This window comes from Herpailurus yagouaroundi, unplaced genomic scaffold (assembly GCF_014898765.1).
Source record: "Herpailurus yagouaroundi ecotype Mexico unplaced genomic scaffold, PumYag 181, whole genome shotgun sequence".
Lineage (NCBI taxonomy): Eukaryota > Metazoa > Chordata > Mammalia > Carnivora > Felidae > Herpailurus > Herpailurus yagouaroundi.
In genome coordinates this window covers 30,344,910-30,360,319 of record NW_024412412.1, presented here as the reverse complement: position 1 = coordinate 30,360,319, position 15,410 = coordinate 30,344,910, and the positions used below count along the sequence as shown (strand labels likewise).

General features: G+C 36.6%; 1 long non-coding RNA gene across 1 annotated transcript in view; it reads left to right on the top strand.

Moving 5' to 3' along the window:
- LOC121039811 (uncharacterized) overlaps window positions 1–15,410 on the top strand; it is an 87,696-nt gene that overhangs the window by 64,401 nt on the left and 7,885 nt on the right. The window contains exons 2-3 of the long non-coding RNA XR_005795007.1: window positions 1,970–2,178; window positions 10,136–10,271. This is a non-coding gene — a long non-coding RNA (uncharacterized LOC121039811). The remainder of the gene's footprint in view (window positions 1–1,969; window positions 2,179–10,135; window positions 10,272–15,410) is intronic.

Below are 15,410 nucleotides of genomic sequence, written 5' to 3'. Positions count from 1 at the left end.
GTATTTATTGACAGATCCTATGTCTTTAAGGGTTTCTACATGTTTATTTCAAGTTTTGAAGGTACAAGTTATTCTCAGAATTTAGATAGTAGCTGAAAGCACTGAAAACATAACTTTTAATAGCCACCCTGAATACTTGGTAGAATTTCAAAGTTTCTAATAATTTCAAAGTAAAACACTTGGGTTTTCCTCTAGCCTGTATTTTAAAACCAAGAACTTTCACCAAATGGCTGTTTGTGAGGTAAAATCCAAGGGGAGAATAAACATCCCCTTACTATAAAAATATCTTTCTATTTAGCCTACATTCTGTTCAAAATTCTGAACTATAAATCAAAATCCTAAATGTGGTTAAAATTGAAAAGACAAGAAATAACAAGAGTGTTGGCAAAGATGTGGAGAAAAAGGAACTTTCATCCACTGTTGGTGGGAATGAAAACTGGTATAATCATTGTAGAAAATAGTATGGAGTTTCCTCAAAAGACTAAAAATAGAAATACCATATGACCCAATAATTCTACTACTGGTATTTGCTCAAAGGCAACAAAAACACTAATTCAAAAAGATAGATGGACCCCTATGTTTATTGCAGCATTATTTACAATAACCAAGATAATGGAAGCAACCTAAATGTTCATCAGTAGATGAAAGGATAAGGAAGACACACACACACACACACACACACACACACACACACACACAGAGGAATATTATGCAGCCATAAAAAGGATGGCTCTTGCCATATGTGACAACATGGATGGACATAGAGGGTATTATGTTAAGTGAAATAAGTCAGACTGAGGAAGACAAATACCATGATTTCACTCATATGTGGAATAAAAAAAAAGCCACAACAAATGAGTAAATAAATAAAAAGCAGAGACCTATAAATATAGACAACAAACTGCTTTTTGCCAGAGAGAGGGCAGGTGGGAGATAAGCAAAATGGGTGAAGGGGAATGGGATATACAGTTACGGAATACATTCCATATATTCCAATATGAATATATTCCAGTTATGGAATGAATACGTCACAGGAATAAAAGGCATAGCATAGAAAATATAGTCAGTGGGATCATAATAGCGTTGTATGGTGACAGATGGTAGCTACATTCGTGGTGAGCATAACATAATATATACAGAAGTTGAATCATTATGTTGTATACCTGAAACTAGCGTAACATTGTGAGTCAACTATACTCAAAAAAATTTTTTTTGTAATTCAAATGATTCCTCTGAACAATTCCAGTTATGTAATTTCTTTTCTATTTTTATTTTTATTTTTATTTTTTTTCAACGTTTTATTTATTTTTGGGACAGAGAGAGACAGAGCATGAACGGGGGAGGGGCAGAGAGAGAGGAAGACACAGAATCGGAAACAGGCTCCAGGCTCTGAGCCATCAGCCCAGAGCCCGACGCGGGGCTCGAACTCACGGACCGCGAGATCGTGACCTGGCTGAAGTCGGACGCTTAACCGACTGCGCCACCCAGGCGCCCCTCTTTTCTATTTTTAAATTCCCTTTTGCTTATTTGGAGGGAAGTTGCATTCTTGCTAATTACATACTTCAGTTAATGTTGTGACTACATAAGACATGCCCATATTTACTGAATAAGAACATAATAAATACAAAATAAAAAGAAAGGTGCTGAATGTCCCTGATAAATGTTATCTGGAAGAAGAAATCTTAATTGTCCGTCATTATTGAAAATATTAAGTAATCTTAAAAGGCCCCAGACTCTGAGAGAATGAAACAGAGAAGTAATTACTTTTTATTCATAATGGGTATAAGAAGAAAGACCAGTTGTTTTCTGGAAAGCACCAGCATAGATAAGGTGTTAAGTATGTGTGAAGGTCACTAAGTGGTTTAAACACACAAAGATTTAACTCTTCTAAATAAAAGAGGGCGGGTATGGAGGCCTCCAGAAATCATCTGAAACCAAGGTACCTCTTGTGTCTGCTCTGCCACTGTAGGCTTCAGCTGTCAAGTTTACACCCCAGACTCTCAAGAGAAGAAAGAAGGAAGGGAAAAAAAGGCCCACGTCTACACTGGGCTGACTCCCTTTAAAGAGACTTCTCAGCTGTCCCACACCATAATTCTGCTTTCATCTCACTAGTCCAAACTCAGTGTCAAAGTCACCTCTAACTGCAAAAGAGGCTTGGAAATGCAGTGCTTCAGCTGGGTATGTTATGTTCGGCAATAAAACCGGGGTTCTGTAATTAAGGAGAGGGGGGATACTTGATCCTGGGTAGGTGACTAGCAGTTTCTGCTTTAGTAACCTACTGGGGATGTAAGCAAATGGAACATTAGGAAGGAGGAGGCAGTACATGAAATGGGACTATAGCTTTTCATACATCACAAGTTTATGTGGTCTAAATACTATTGCTGGTGGGTCATTGAGACTTCTAGAGTTATCTATAGTACTATGATGAGTAACCACATGATAAGAAAGTCATGATTCCCTCTCTTGGTCTCAATTTATTTACCTAAAAAAATGAAAAAATTTATTATATCAGTAGTTTTCAAACTTTGTCTCAGCAGCAGAATTCTTTTCTTCTCACATTAGTTTATGCAGATTCCCAGGTAAGACTGATGAACAGGAAAACCTAGGCATCTGAAATGGGAGTCATGAGCTGGTCGCTCCATACCATGGTCTTTCCTTTGTTCTCCACCATGGCCTCCGAGATACCCGAGAGCTGAAGTATGACAGTGTGAAATCCACTGGTCTTGCTTTTTGACGTGAACATTTCAGGGTTTGATGACTCATACCAAAAAAGGGGTTTTGTCCATAAGCCTTCCTCTTTCCCTTCTGCTTCCTACTAACAAATAATCTGGGGAGAAAATTCCTGTTTTTATTTCTCATTTGGGAAGAAAGTAAGATTCTTATTTTTTATTTCTATTTGAAGAAAAAATAAAACAAATAAAATTCTTATTTTTTAATTTCTATTTTGGGGAGAAAACTCGGGAAGCCTTCTAATATCTGATGACTTTTTTGCACAAAACTTAAAATGTGGCCCTGTTCACAGGGCTTCTTTGGAATTCTTTACAAGTACAGATGTACATGTCGTATGGCTCTCATACACTGATATTTATTAGACTAGATAAGTAGCTAAATTTGATGTGCATGTTGTTAGGGTTTTTTTTTTTTTTCCCTAATAATGTTTCCCTCCATGAAGTGTTAACTCTAAAGACCACAAAAGCATGTTCCAGATAATCTATGTCCAATCACCCCTGATTTTCTATACATTTCTTAGTTAATGCTTGGATTCCCTCCAAAAGTGAATATTGGAAGGAGAAATTTGACTATATTCCATGCAGTCAATTTCATAAAGTCATGGAGAGGGAGAAGATGTTTTCCTACAGGAATTTTAGCGAAAGTGTTGGAGTTTAAATTTCATGTGTGGCTTTTCCTTTATGAGGATTAGCTGCCGTGCACGTCTGAAAAAAATGCTAGGGAGAAGTAAAATTATAGATAGAGATAGTGTAAAACCAAGGGTGGCTTTGAATCACACTTAATAGGAATATAGAACTCTTTACACTTTCCAAGTTTTCCCCATTCCATTGAGACTCTTAAACTGAAATAATAATCTCTTTTCCCCTTTAAATAATTCTTGTCCTACTTTTAAGACTACTAGGGGAATAAAATAAAACACATGCAAAACTTAACATCAGCATTACTAAAACATATGTAACAGCATGTAGAAACTCCACAGACCTTGTAAAAACCCATTTAAGACCACAGAGAAAATCACCTAAAATACAGACCAAAATGTATTTGAATGGAGAGCATGGTTTGGAGGGCAGGAAACTTAGAATTTACTTTTAGCTTTTTCATTGCCCAAATCTCTGCCTACTGTGTAATCATTCTTATCTACCTAAACTGTCGTCTCACCCTTCATAGAGTTGAGTGACAGTTTTCTCTTGTCTTCCAGAGATATTGGGAATGTTATGGTCATTTTCCTAATAGTCTTAGGTCAGATGAGGGAAGGTGGCTAAATAATCCAACCCATTACTGCTGTTGCAAAATCTAATAAAATACAAGACAGTATGGCTCTCCTAGACTCATGGACCTGGCATTAGACCTAAAGTCATTTACAAAACACACAAGTTTATAATTATCTGCTATTCTCCCTGCGTTCATAGTTCTATGGCCAGATTCCCTTTGGCCGATCTAGATCATTTAATCTTCCCTTTACCCTTGACTACCAAGCATTATCTCCTTCATATTTAACCAGAAGTTTAAAAGCAAGAACTTATACATGTGATGGATTTCCTTCTATTCTAAAATCTAATGGATTCCCCTTGTGAGAGCTCAATGTGGTAGGAAATGAGGTGCTACAAATCAGTGGGCTTTAAGATTTCTCTTTTCAATGTTTAGGTCACTGGGGCCCTTTCTTTCTCTATTCTAATAGTTCCAAGCAGCCAAAGAGTCCCTAGTCCTTGACCTTAAACTTTGGGCTTGGATCCACAATCTTCGGAACTGGGAGTCAGCCCAAGTATAGCTCTTATCTGGCTGCAGCCCAAAAGTTTGGTAAAACTCCTAGATACAAAATATCCATAAACAAACAAAATTAACTAATACATTATTTTCGGGCCATTTGAATTTAAATCAGAGCAATTATTTTTAAAAAGGCACAAAAAAGTATTAAAGAATTTTCTAATTTGCAAAAAGATATTCTTTAGTAACGTGATGCTTCTTAGGGAAACCGGGTTAGGTCTTAGGGAAATTTTGTATGACCTCCCATTAAGTGAGGTTCTGCAATCACCCTTGACAACTCCACTATGTCAGGTTGTGGCCAGGGACAACCTCATGGTCATACAACCTCTGCAGTCTCCCAGAACCCCATGTTTAGAAGGGCTCCATGCTTGGTTGAATGCCCTGGCATAGTCAGTCTTCTTGAAATTCTTTGAACTTGGGTTTTGTAAGTAAAGTTTGATGGACAATGAAGAGAGAAGAGACATACACCCCCATTGTTTTTCTCACTGATTGTATATAGTGTTTGCCATGAGCACACAATTTCAGGGGACTCCCAATGCATGGGAATTCACTAATACTCAAAATGGGTTCAAGGCAAGCTTGTAATGTCTATGAATGAGTAAACAAGCATGCTGACAGCCCTAAGAAGCAACACTTTCTATTAGAATAAAAACTTGCTTTGAATTCAGGAGGATAAAATGGTAGAAATTAGTGTCACCCTCAAAGACTTAAGGAATGCAGAGGCAGTAGTCCTCATCGCGTCCTCATTTAATTGACCAGTTTGGTCCTTGTGAAAATAGGACAAAACATGGAAGATTATGATGGACTACATAAACTTTACCAATCGGTAGCCTCAATCACAGCCAATGTGTCAGGAGTAGGATTTTTACTAGAATAGACCTCTGAAGTTTGGCATACAGTTACTGATATAGCATATGCACTCTTTCATTGCCCATAAAAAAAAAAAAGGTCTTTTCATTCACCCAGAATAAACTGCAAAACAAATACATAGTCTTGTTTTAGGATTTTGCTAACTTTCCTCGCTCTGTCTTATTAAAATCATAAGGATCCTTGATAATATTGACATTCTGCAGAGTATCATGCTGATATCTTATGGTGATGACATCATGAAAATTAAATCTGGTGAATAGGAAGTGAAAAGAATTCTGGATAAGATCTGGTGGGATACAAGAGTGATAAAGAATGGGAAATACTCTGTACATATTTAGGGAGCTTCAAAATTTTGGGTAACCAATAGTCTAGGGCATTCTGGGATACACTCTCCAAGGTAAAAAAAAAAAAAAAAAAAAGGAAAACAAGTTATTTCGCTTTATACTTCTTACTACTGAGAAATAAGCACAATACTTGATAAAACTCTTCATATATTAGAGAGAACATGGTGGGGAATATTGCTCAACACATTTGTAGACTGACTTGAAAATCTGCCAATTTGGGGTGGTGGCCAGAACAAGGGAGGCCTCTGCATCATGTTCTGGTTCTGACACACAGGTCCTGCTACTTGGATCATATGACCTGGCCTAGCCAAAGTTGCTGTAAGTCTCCATAGCAGACCAGGATGAATTGTAGAATATATCCCAAGCATTAAAACTTGGGTTGCAATGCAGACTCCTTAGGTTCCAGAGTGAGGTCATGCCATTTGAGGAAGAGAAATATTCACTGCTTAAAAAACAGCTCTTCAGAGAACTGAATAAGCGAGATGGTGGAATAGGAAGCTCCAAACTTTGTTCTACCACGGAGATACTGACTTAGTAAAATACAGTACGGCAAGCCTTTATAAAACAGAGAAACCAATTAAAAAGTAATAGTTACCAAAATAATCACAAAACCAAGAATAGTTGTACTGAAACAAATGAGAAAAGCCATTGCATTTTATCCACAATAGCTCTAATCCCAGTCAGTGCAGCATTGAGCAATGAGGAGAAAATGCTCAACCTGTAGCTTTTCCCATGGGAGGTGAGGCAAGTGTGGACTGTATGTCTGAAGTTCTGGCTTTCCATGGGGCTGCCCGAGGGACTGGTTTCTGTCTCATCTGACTCAGAGCACCAATGGAGAACTGGCCTCGTTTGGAAGCCTGGGGGTCACTGACAACTAAGGAGAGCTCAGCAGATTCCTGCAACACCAGGAGACCTGCAGTGCCACAGACAATTTTAAGATAGGTCATTTGAAATTATGGAGTCAGAGGAACAAAAAGAAAACAAGAATGCAAAGTAAAGAAAACCTAAGGGACTTTCAAATGAACCAATATAAGTATTATAGAATTCTGTATAAAGAGGAGGAAGAAAAAAGGGTAAGTTCTTATTTGAAGAAATAATGGCAACAGACTTCCCAATCTGAGGAAGGAAATAGACATCCAAATTCAAGAGACTTCAAAAAACTTGAACTAGGATAAATCTCAAGAGACACATACCAAGACATATTATGGTCAAATTGTTAAAAGTCAAAGACAAAGAGAGAATCTAGAAAGCAGCAAGAGAAAAGCAACTCATCACATACAAGCACCCACAAGATTATCAATGGATTTCTTAGCAGAAACATTATAGGCAAGAATGGAAGTGGATGACACATTTAAAGTGTTGAAAAAAAATTAACTACCAGCCAAGAATACAATATACAGCAAACTGTCTTTCAAAAATGAAGAAATAAAGGCCTTCTGGATAAAAGCCGAGGGAGTTCATACCACTGACCTGCCTTGCAAGTTGCTAAAGAAAGTCCTTTGGGTTGAAATGAAAGGATGCTAAACAAGAACACAAAAGCATGAAAAAACAGAAAGCTGTTTGGTAAGAATAAATGCATAGATAAATAGAAAATTGTGAAATACTATAATGGTGGTGCATAAGTCACTTTTAATTCTGGTAGTAAACTTTAAAAGATAAAAGCCTAAGGGTGACTGTAACTATAAAACTAAGTGAGTACAAAATATAAAAAAATATAATTTATGACATCAATAACTTAAAGCAGGGGAGATTAAAGAGTAAAATTTTGCACACGATTGCAATTAAGGCATTTTCAATCTAAAATGGATTATTATTACTATAAGATGTTTTGTATAATCCTCACAGTAACCACATAGGCAATACACATAGAAGGTACACAAAAGAAAATGAGAAAGGAACCAAAGCATAGAACCTAAAAAAAAAAATCAACAAAATATGAAAGCAGCAGGAAAGGAAAAGAAGGATAAAATAACTAAAAGACGTACAGAAAGCAATGAACAAAATTGTGATAGTAAGTCCTTCCCTATCATTAATTACTTTAAATGTAAATAGGTTAAATGTAAATAGATTAAACTCCCCAACTGAAAGATAGAAAGTGACTGAATACATTTTAAAAGGACAAGACCCAACTAAATACTACGTGCAAGAGACTCATTTTAGACCTAAGGACACATATAGGCTGAAAGCAAAAGGATAAGAAATACATCTATGTGAATGTATATGTATATGTATGTGAGAAAACATAGACTTTAAGTCAAAATCTTCATAAAAGCCACAGAAGGATAAACACATAAAAAGGTCAATTCGCTAGGAATATCTAACAATTATAAATATATATGCATCTGACAGCAGAACATCCAAACATCTGAAGCAAACATCGCCAGAGTTGAAGGAAGAAATAGACAGTAACAATAATGGTGGAGGTTTCAATACCCCATTTTCTATTATGGACAGAATAACTAGATAGATCAATAAGGAAAGAGAGGATGTAAATAACACTATAGGCCAATGGGATATAACAGATATAAATAGAACAGTTCACTCAACATCAACAGAATACATACTCTTCTCAAATGTACATGGAACATTCTCTAGGGTAGGTCACATGTTAGGCTACAAAACATATCATAACAAATTTAGTAAAAGTGAAATCGTAAAAAGTTCCTTTTCTGATCACAATGAAATGTAACTAGAAATCAATAGCAAATGGAAAACTGCAAAATTCAAGTACATGTGGAAATTAAACAGCATACTCTTAAGGAGAAAAGACTGGCTCATGAAGAAATAAAAAATATGAACAGGGCCACAACTAGTGAGAAGATTGAATCAGTATTCAAAAACTTCCCAATGAAGAAGAAATGAGGACCAGATGGCTTCAGTGGAGAATTCTACCAAAAATTTAAAAACATAACACCAATCCTTCTCAAACTCGTATAAAAAATTAAAGAGGATGGGGCGCCTGGGTGGCGCAGTCGGTTGAGCGTCCGACTTCAGCCAGGTCACGATCTCGCGGTCCGTGAGTTCGAGCCCTGCGTCGGGCTCTGGGCTGATGGCTCAGAGCCTGGAGCCTGTTTCCGATTCTGTGTCTCCCTCTCTCTCTGCCCCTCCACCGTCCATGCTCTGTCTCTCTCTGTCCCAAAATTAAATAAGAAACGTTGAAAAAAAATTAAAAAAAAAAAAGTAAAGAGGAGAAAACACTTCCAAATTCATTTTATGAGGCCAAAATTACTCTAATACAAAAATTAAAACACTACAATAAAAAGGCTACAAACCAATATCCCTGATGAATATTGATGCAAAAATCCACAACAAAATACTGGCAAACTGAATTCAACATCACATTAAAAGGATTGGGGCACCTGGATGGCTCAGTCAGTTAAGCGTCCAACTTCGGCTCAGTCATGATCTCACACTTTGTGAGCCCGAGCCTCACGTCGGGCTCTGTACTGACAGCTCAGAGCCTGGAGCCTACTTCGATTCTATGTCTCCCTTGCTTGTGGTCCATCTCTCTCTCTCTCTCAAAAATAAATAAACATAAAAAAAATTTTTTTAAAGGATTATGTACCATGACCAAATGGGATTTATTCCTGAAATGCAAGGATGGTTCAATATGTGAAAATCAATAAATGTAACACATCACATTAACAGAATGTAGGGGGGGAAATCAGATGATCATTTCAATTGCTGCATTAAAAGTATTTGACAAAATTAAACACTCTATCAACAAACTAGGAAGAAAGAAATTACCTCAACAAAATGAAAGCCACATATGTAAAACCCATGTACAAATAGCCATTATATGGTCTATGTAGATAGAATCCATGGGATCAAGAACAAAATAATTGGGGTAGGAGTAACTATTCTTACAATCACTTTCAGAGACCCCGTTGGGAAATTTATGCTTTCTGTCTCTACACCAGGCTCTGTTGGATTATATGTTCTATTCCTGGAATGGAAGGCTGATATCAGGGGACAGAGTGTAGGGTTCACTAACCCCAAGGCTACTGCTACTACTTAGTCATTTGGGGCTACTCATGCCAGTAGATATCTTAACTGGAGTATTTTACTACTATGAGGACATACTGTTGCTGCTGTACAATGCCATCAAGGAAAAGAAAGTCTGGCACTCAGGAGATTCACTGCGGGTGCCTGTTAGTACTCGACGCCCAGTCATAACCATGAATGGGTAGTTGCAGCAACTGAGCCTGGCAAAAATCTTAAAAATGGGGGGATTAGAAATCTCAGAAATGAGTTACCTTGCCGGCAACCGAAAGCAGCTGAAAGGACCTGGAAAACATGATAGGGGAAAAGGATGAATATTACTAATGAAATAGGGACTCTTTGAAGCCATAGGGACTGCAGGTGGCTCCACTTACCATCTTGCTATGTCTTTTTTTTCCTTAATCAACTTTGTGTGGCCACAACAGTGATGCATTCCTAACACGAGTGAACTCAACAAAGGACATGAGTAGATCCGAGAAGCACCAAGAATGATTGTAGCCGATGCCTTTGCTTCCCATCAGCTATCCTCTCAGGTCTCATTGTCCCCAGACACACCTGCAGGTTTGTACTTCAAACATAGCTTCTTTTTTTGCAAATCACTCTGACTGAGAGATATTTATGGCCGTCAGAACATGTTAAGCCCACTTTAGGACAGGCTGGGAGGACCTGGGGGTAAAAGTTATTTCTGCAGCTTCAACAAATGACAGACAGGAATTAGTAGACACATACCGAGGCTTTCTTGCTTTTGGGTAGGGCAGCTTTGAGATATGGTTGTCCTCCAGCAGTCATCAGTGGGCCTGAGGACTAATTGCTCACAGTGGCTGATTGGTTATTAACATGTTCTATTGCCTTAATTTCTTTCCTTCTGGAATGGCCTCCCAAATAAGTGGACATCAAATCCAACTCATGGTCTGGTTCTGAAGGAATCCAATTCATGGCAAGAGATTTTTAACCTAGGTTCACCTGAAGCCCCCATGAACTCTTAAACCCTATGCTATCCTGCAACGTCCCTTAAAATGTGGCCTATGGAATAATTGCCTTAGAATTACCTGGTGACAACTGTTTAAAATGAAGATTCCCATATAGTCAGTGATATTGTAATAGCATTGTACTGTGACAGATGGTAGTTACACTTGTGAGCATAACATAATATAGAGAGAACATGAGTCCCTATGTACCTAAAACAAATGTAACATTGTGTGTTAACTACATTCAGATAAAAAAACTAAAAAGAAATAAAGATGTAGTAGAAGGAAAAGAAAGAAACAAAGGAAGGTAGAAAGATTAAAATAAAATAAAATGAAATGAAATAAAATAAAATAAAACAAAACAAAAACAATATTCCCAGGCAGATGGGTGTTAAACACACTGGAGCTTGAAAATGATTTCAGTATTTTGAAGCCCAGTTAAAATTTCCAAGGCTAAGGAGAATTCTCTTTCTACATATAATAATTATGTATCATTTCAAGTCACTTAGACTGTCCCTAAATGATTTTCTGCATTCTTCTTTTGTGTATGTATGTATGTTGCCTATGCTATATGCCTATGCGTGTGATTACACTTTAGTATCTTATAGCATATCAAGAGTATTCAAAGAGCTAAAATAAGAAAATTTTCTAATCATAGAAAAACAAAATCCAAGGAGCAGAAGAAATGTCTTGAGGCAATGGATTTTTGAACCTTCATTCTCTATCTACCAACAATTTCCCATGAGGTCCTGGAAAGGCCAGTTAACCTCTTAGTGCCTATGCTTCCTTATGTGTTAAATGGGACTCATAACCTTTATGATGTAAAGGCACTAAACAGATGAATTATTTAATATTAGATGATCTATAATCTGCCACACAATATTATTTTGAAGATGCCCATGCATTATTGATTGCTGAATGCACTTACATTATTATACAGTCTCACAAATTTCAGATATTATACACACTTTTTACTAGGTGGCTATAAGCTCCATGCTGCGAGATATTTTTAGCTAAAGTGAGTTAATCCTAGCTGACCCACACTGAAATGTTTTAGGGCTCTGTGAAAATGATAAACCTAATCTTCATAGTGGATGATAAATATTACTGTATTTATCTGTAGGTCAATAAAACTTTGGCATTCAGGGATTTAATATCATGGTTTGTATTCTTTATTAACAACCTCAGAGGTTCATGTCACAGAGTAATCTGCAGTTCTATGGTGGCATAAATTTGAATTGTATACACAAAGAGCCTGATATGTGGAAGCCAGTCTCAATAGTGCCAAGGGGAGCTAGCTAGCTTCTCTTCACTTGTGTTCACCTTAGCCCTGTTCTCTTCTCTCAGATGCAGTAGCTGTTCTTAAGTGATAAAACCTTAGTATATTCGTGAAAAATGGCTCTTCTGGGAGAAATAAACCATTCCTAGTGCTGGTGATGAAACTGAAGAAGTCTAAGAAGTGCTTCTTCTTAGCCAGAGAAGAGAGATTTTTAATAACGTAAGGAATGGAATGTTGCACTTGGCAGATTTAAGTCCATGATATGATGGAGTCCACCAAATGGGTATATGGAAACCAGAAAAATCACTTCATGAAATTATTTTAGCGAGCGTCCTCACCAAATCAAAATTTCACTCATTTGTGCATTTTTATTCTTTTTTAAAAATGGCTAATCTGAGCGTCAGAAAAGAAGTTTTCAATTTTACTTTGTAGCATTTTATAGAAGTTATACGTTATGTTAGTGTCCTTTCTCATTTCTTTGATCAATTTTAATAGTGTTTTAGTTAATTCTTCTGCATTTTGTAGGAGGAAATCACACAATTTCCAAATGACGGGGTTACCGCCTACTTTTCGACATTTGAACCATTAAACTTCTTATTTTGCTGTGCTGTATGAGCGCTTCAGAAATAATGTTAAAAAATAGATATACTTGACATGTTCTATTGTTCTCAACTTGAATTGAAATATTTATGGAGTTTCCCGAAATGTATTTTATAGAACAATTGCCCTCCTTGAAGAAAGAAGTCTATGATAAATTAAACTTTAGAAACATGCCATACTCTGTCCCCATGTTAGAGAGTCAAAGAGTATATTCACCCATTTATTAAATGTGCTCAGAAGCTCTATAGTTTAATCTTCTATGGTTTAATTTTATTTAATCCTGGGATAAACAATCCTCCAGAAATTAAAAAAAAAAAAAAACAGGGAAATTTTTTAATGTCTTATCAAGCCAATAACTTTGATAACACATTAAAGGGAAAAAAAAGTATTTAAAGCAGTATCAGTTTTTAATTTCATTCTTAACCAAGTTGGCTGATATGTCACCAATCAGCGTGAGAGCAGCAGTGTTAAGGAAAACCCCTGCTACAATGTCTCTAGTGGTCACTATAGAATGGACACTAAGCCCTCCAACCATTGAAATGAAGTCATGAATGAAAGGTTTCCAGAGTGAACAATTTCCATGGGATGCCTGGCTGGCTCAGTTGGTAGAGCATGTGACTCTTAATCTCTGGGTAGTGAGTTCAAGCCCCACATTGGATGTGGAGCCTACTTAAAAAAATGTTTCTTGCCAAAGTGGACAATTCCCATAAAAACAATATGAACAATTATTGCACTAAAGACTCTTGACCACTAAATTTTGTTGACTACTGAGACAAAATATACCTCTATTTCATTTGGCGGACTTACAGATTAGTCTAGCCGAAGAACCCTAAGCCAAAATGTATAAAATTTTTATCCATTTGCAAGTAGTTTTCCCGTTTGAACCATGATGTTTTCAATTCTTTGCTGGGTGATTGCATTATGCAACCCATGACCCTCCATTTCAGATTGTGTTGTTCATCAAAGCCACCTTGTCCATAAAGAATTGGCTACATAATAAACTTTATACAGACAAACATATGAAATACATTTATATAAATAAAAATCCCTTTCTCTTTCATAACTTGCGTGTCCATATAAAAGTTAGTTTTATAAATGTTTAAAAATTCGCTGGTGCTGGTTGCTTCTATTTAGTTACATCTCTGTTCTTCGGTGAGATTTGCTTAAAGTATTCTTTTGCTTGTTTCTTGGTCAAATTTTGAGATCATACTTTTTTTTTTTTACTATATTTTGAGACAGTCTACATATTTTGTTAATTATCCTTCAAAGATTTAAACACTTCACCATGTTAAGTCTACACTGCAGTAATTTTGGATAACCTTAAATTTTTTCCTATTTCAGTCATATTTATTCATATATCTAGGTTTTCTATATTCTCTCTAATCAATATTGGTAGTGTTAATTTTCCCTAAAAGTATCATTATTTCCAGATTTGGGAAGTCCAAGAAATATCTTTTACTCATGGCTATAATGAATAAAAACAGAAAGTACGCTGTACTACCTTCCCGCTAACCTTTTCCTCACATAGGGAAGGGAAAAAAAACAGAAGAGAAGGATAGTGACAGTAGTAAGATCAAAGGTGCACTGAAAGAGACCTGCTGTGGGAGAATGGAATAGAAAAAGCTGCTTTATTATTCCTTACCACAGACCTCGTGTTAAAAGACGAGTTATTATATAAGAAAAGTGAAGGCAACTATTACAAGGCAAAGGATGTGCTGTCACAGGTTTAGGTAGGCCACTGTCAACCAAGTTTCTTCAACTATAAAAAAAGTATTTATGTTAACTATATTCAACTTTTTGTAAGAGAATTAGGTCAAATTAGGTCTACATTTCTCTGAAATACAACCCGATATAAATATAAACTAGTAGTATTATTTTATAAATTTCATATGTTCCAATCCTGATTCATTCTCCTCTAGCAAATTTCCGATTTTAAATTATAAAAGATCATTTTTTTCCCTGGGGCAGATGACCCAGAATGGTACAAGTTGATGACAGGTTCTGGCTGACCATAGGACTATCCAAAGAAAAAAGTGCTTACATGATCAGTTAATATATTCATTATTACTGAAAATGAGTTGTGATCACCAATATTGGTCTTCTGGAACAATTTTTAAATAAAATTCAGCAAATAATTGTAACTTCAGAACTACTACTGCCCTCCCTGAGTCAGTACTACGTGTAAAAAAAAAAAAAAAGGAATATATATTTAAAAGATGTGATACCTTGAGAAGAAATGTGTTCATAAGAGAGAAAGATATTGGCCTGCAGCCCAACTACCGGTCTTCTGTTCATTAACATCTCTTTCTATGTACCCTTCTATCTAACCTGCCCAACTCCTGCCTCCATGACCTAGGCAATTTTTGGTTGGTTCTCTAGTCATGGCTGCTGGGAAAGTTATTTGATTTCTTTCCCATTTTTAACATCATTTCCCTCTTGTTTTACATTTTGCCTACTGTTTTGTTCACAGTGGCAACATCTCCCCAATAAAGAGGATTTATACTTCCTGAAAGCCGTCATTTAGACATTCCACAAATGTCTCTAACTTTCTCTTGCCTCTACTCCTGTGGGTGGCAAATAGTATTTTGGTCATTAAAAGCAAGAATTGAGAACCAAGGGAAAAAAAGTGTACTTAATTGAAGCCCAAGGTGTTAAGACCATGGAAATATCATTCCACAGCTCATTAAAACATCCATAGACGTGAATTTCTCTAGAGGAAATTAACCAAATGAAATGTCCATGCTCCATGCTATCTGTAGGCATCAATTTGCATAGCTGGAGAGAGTGAGGAGGGGGAAGTGCCAGTGGTCCTGCAGACCTGTGGGCTAATCTGCATATCAGATGCCCCAAACT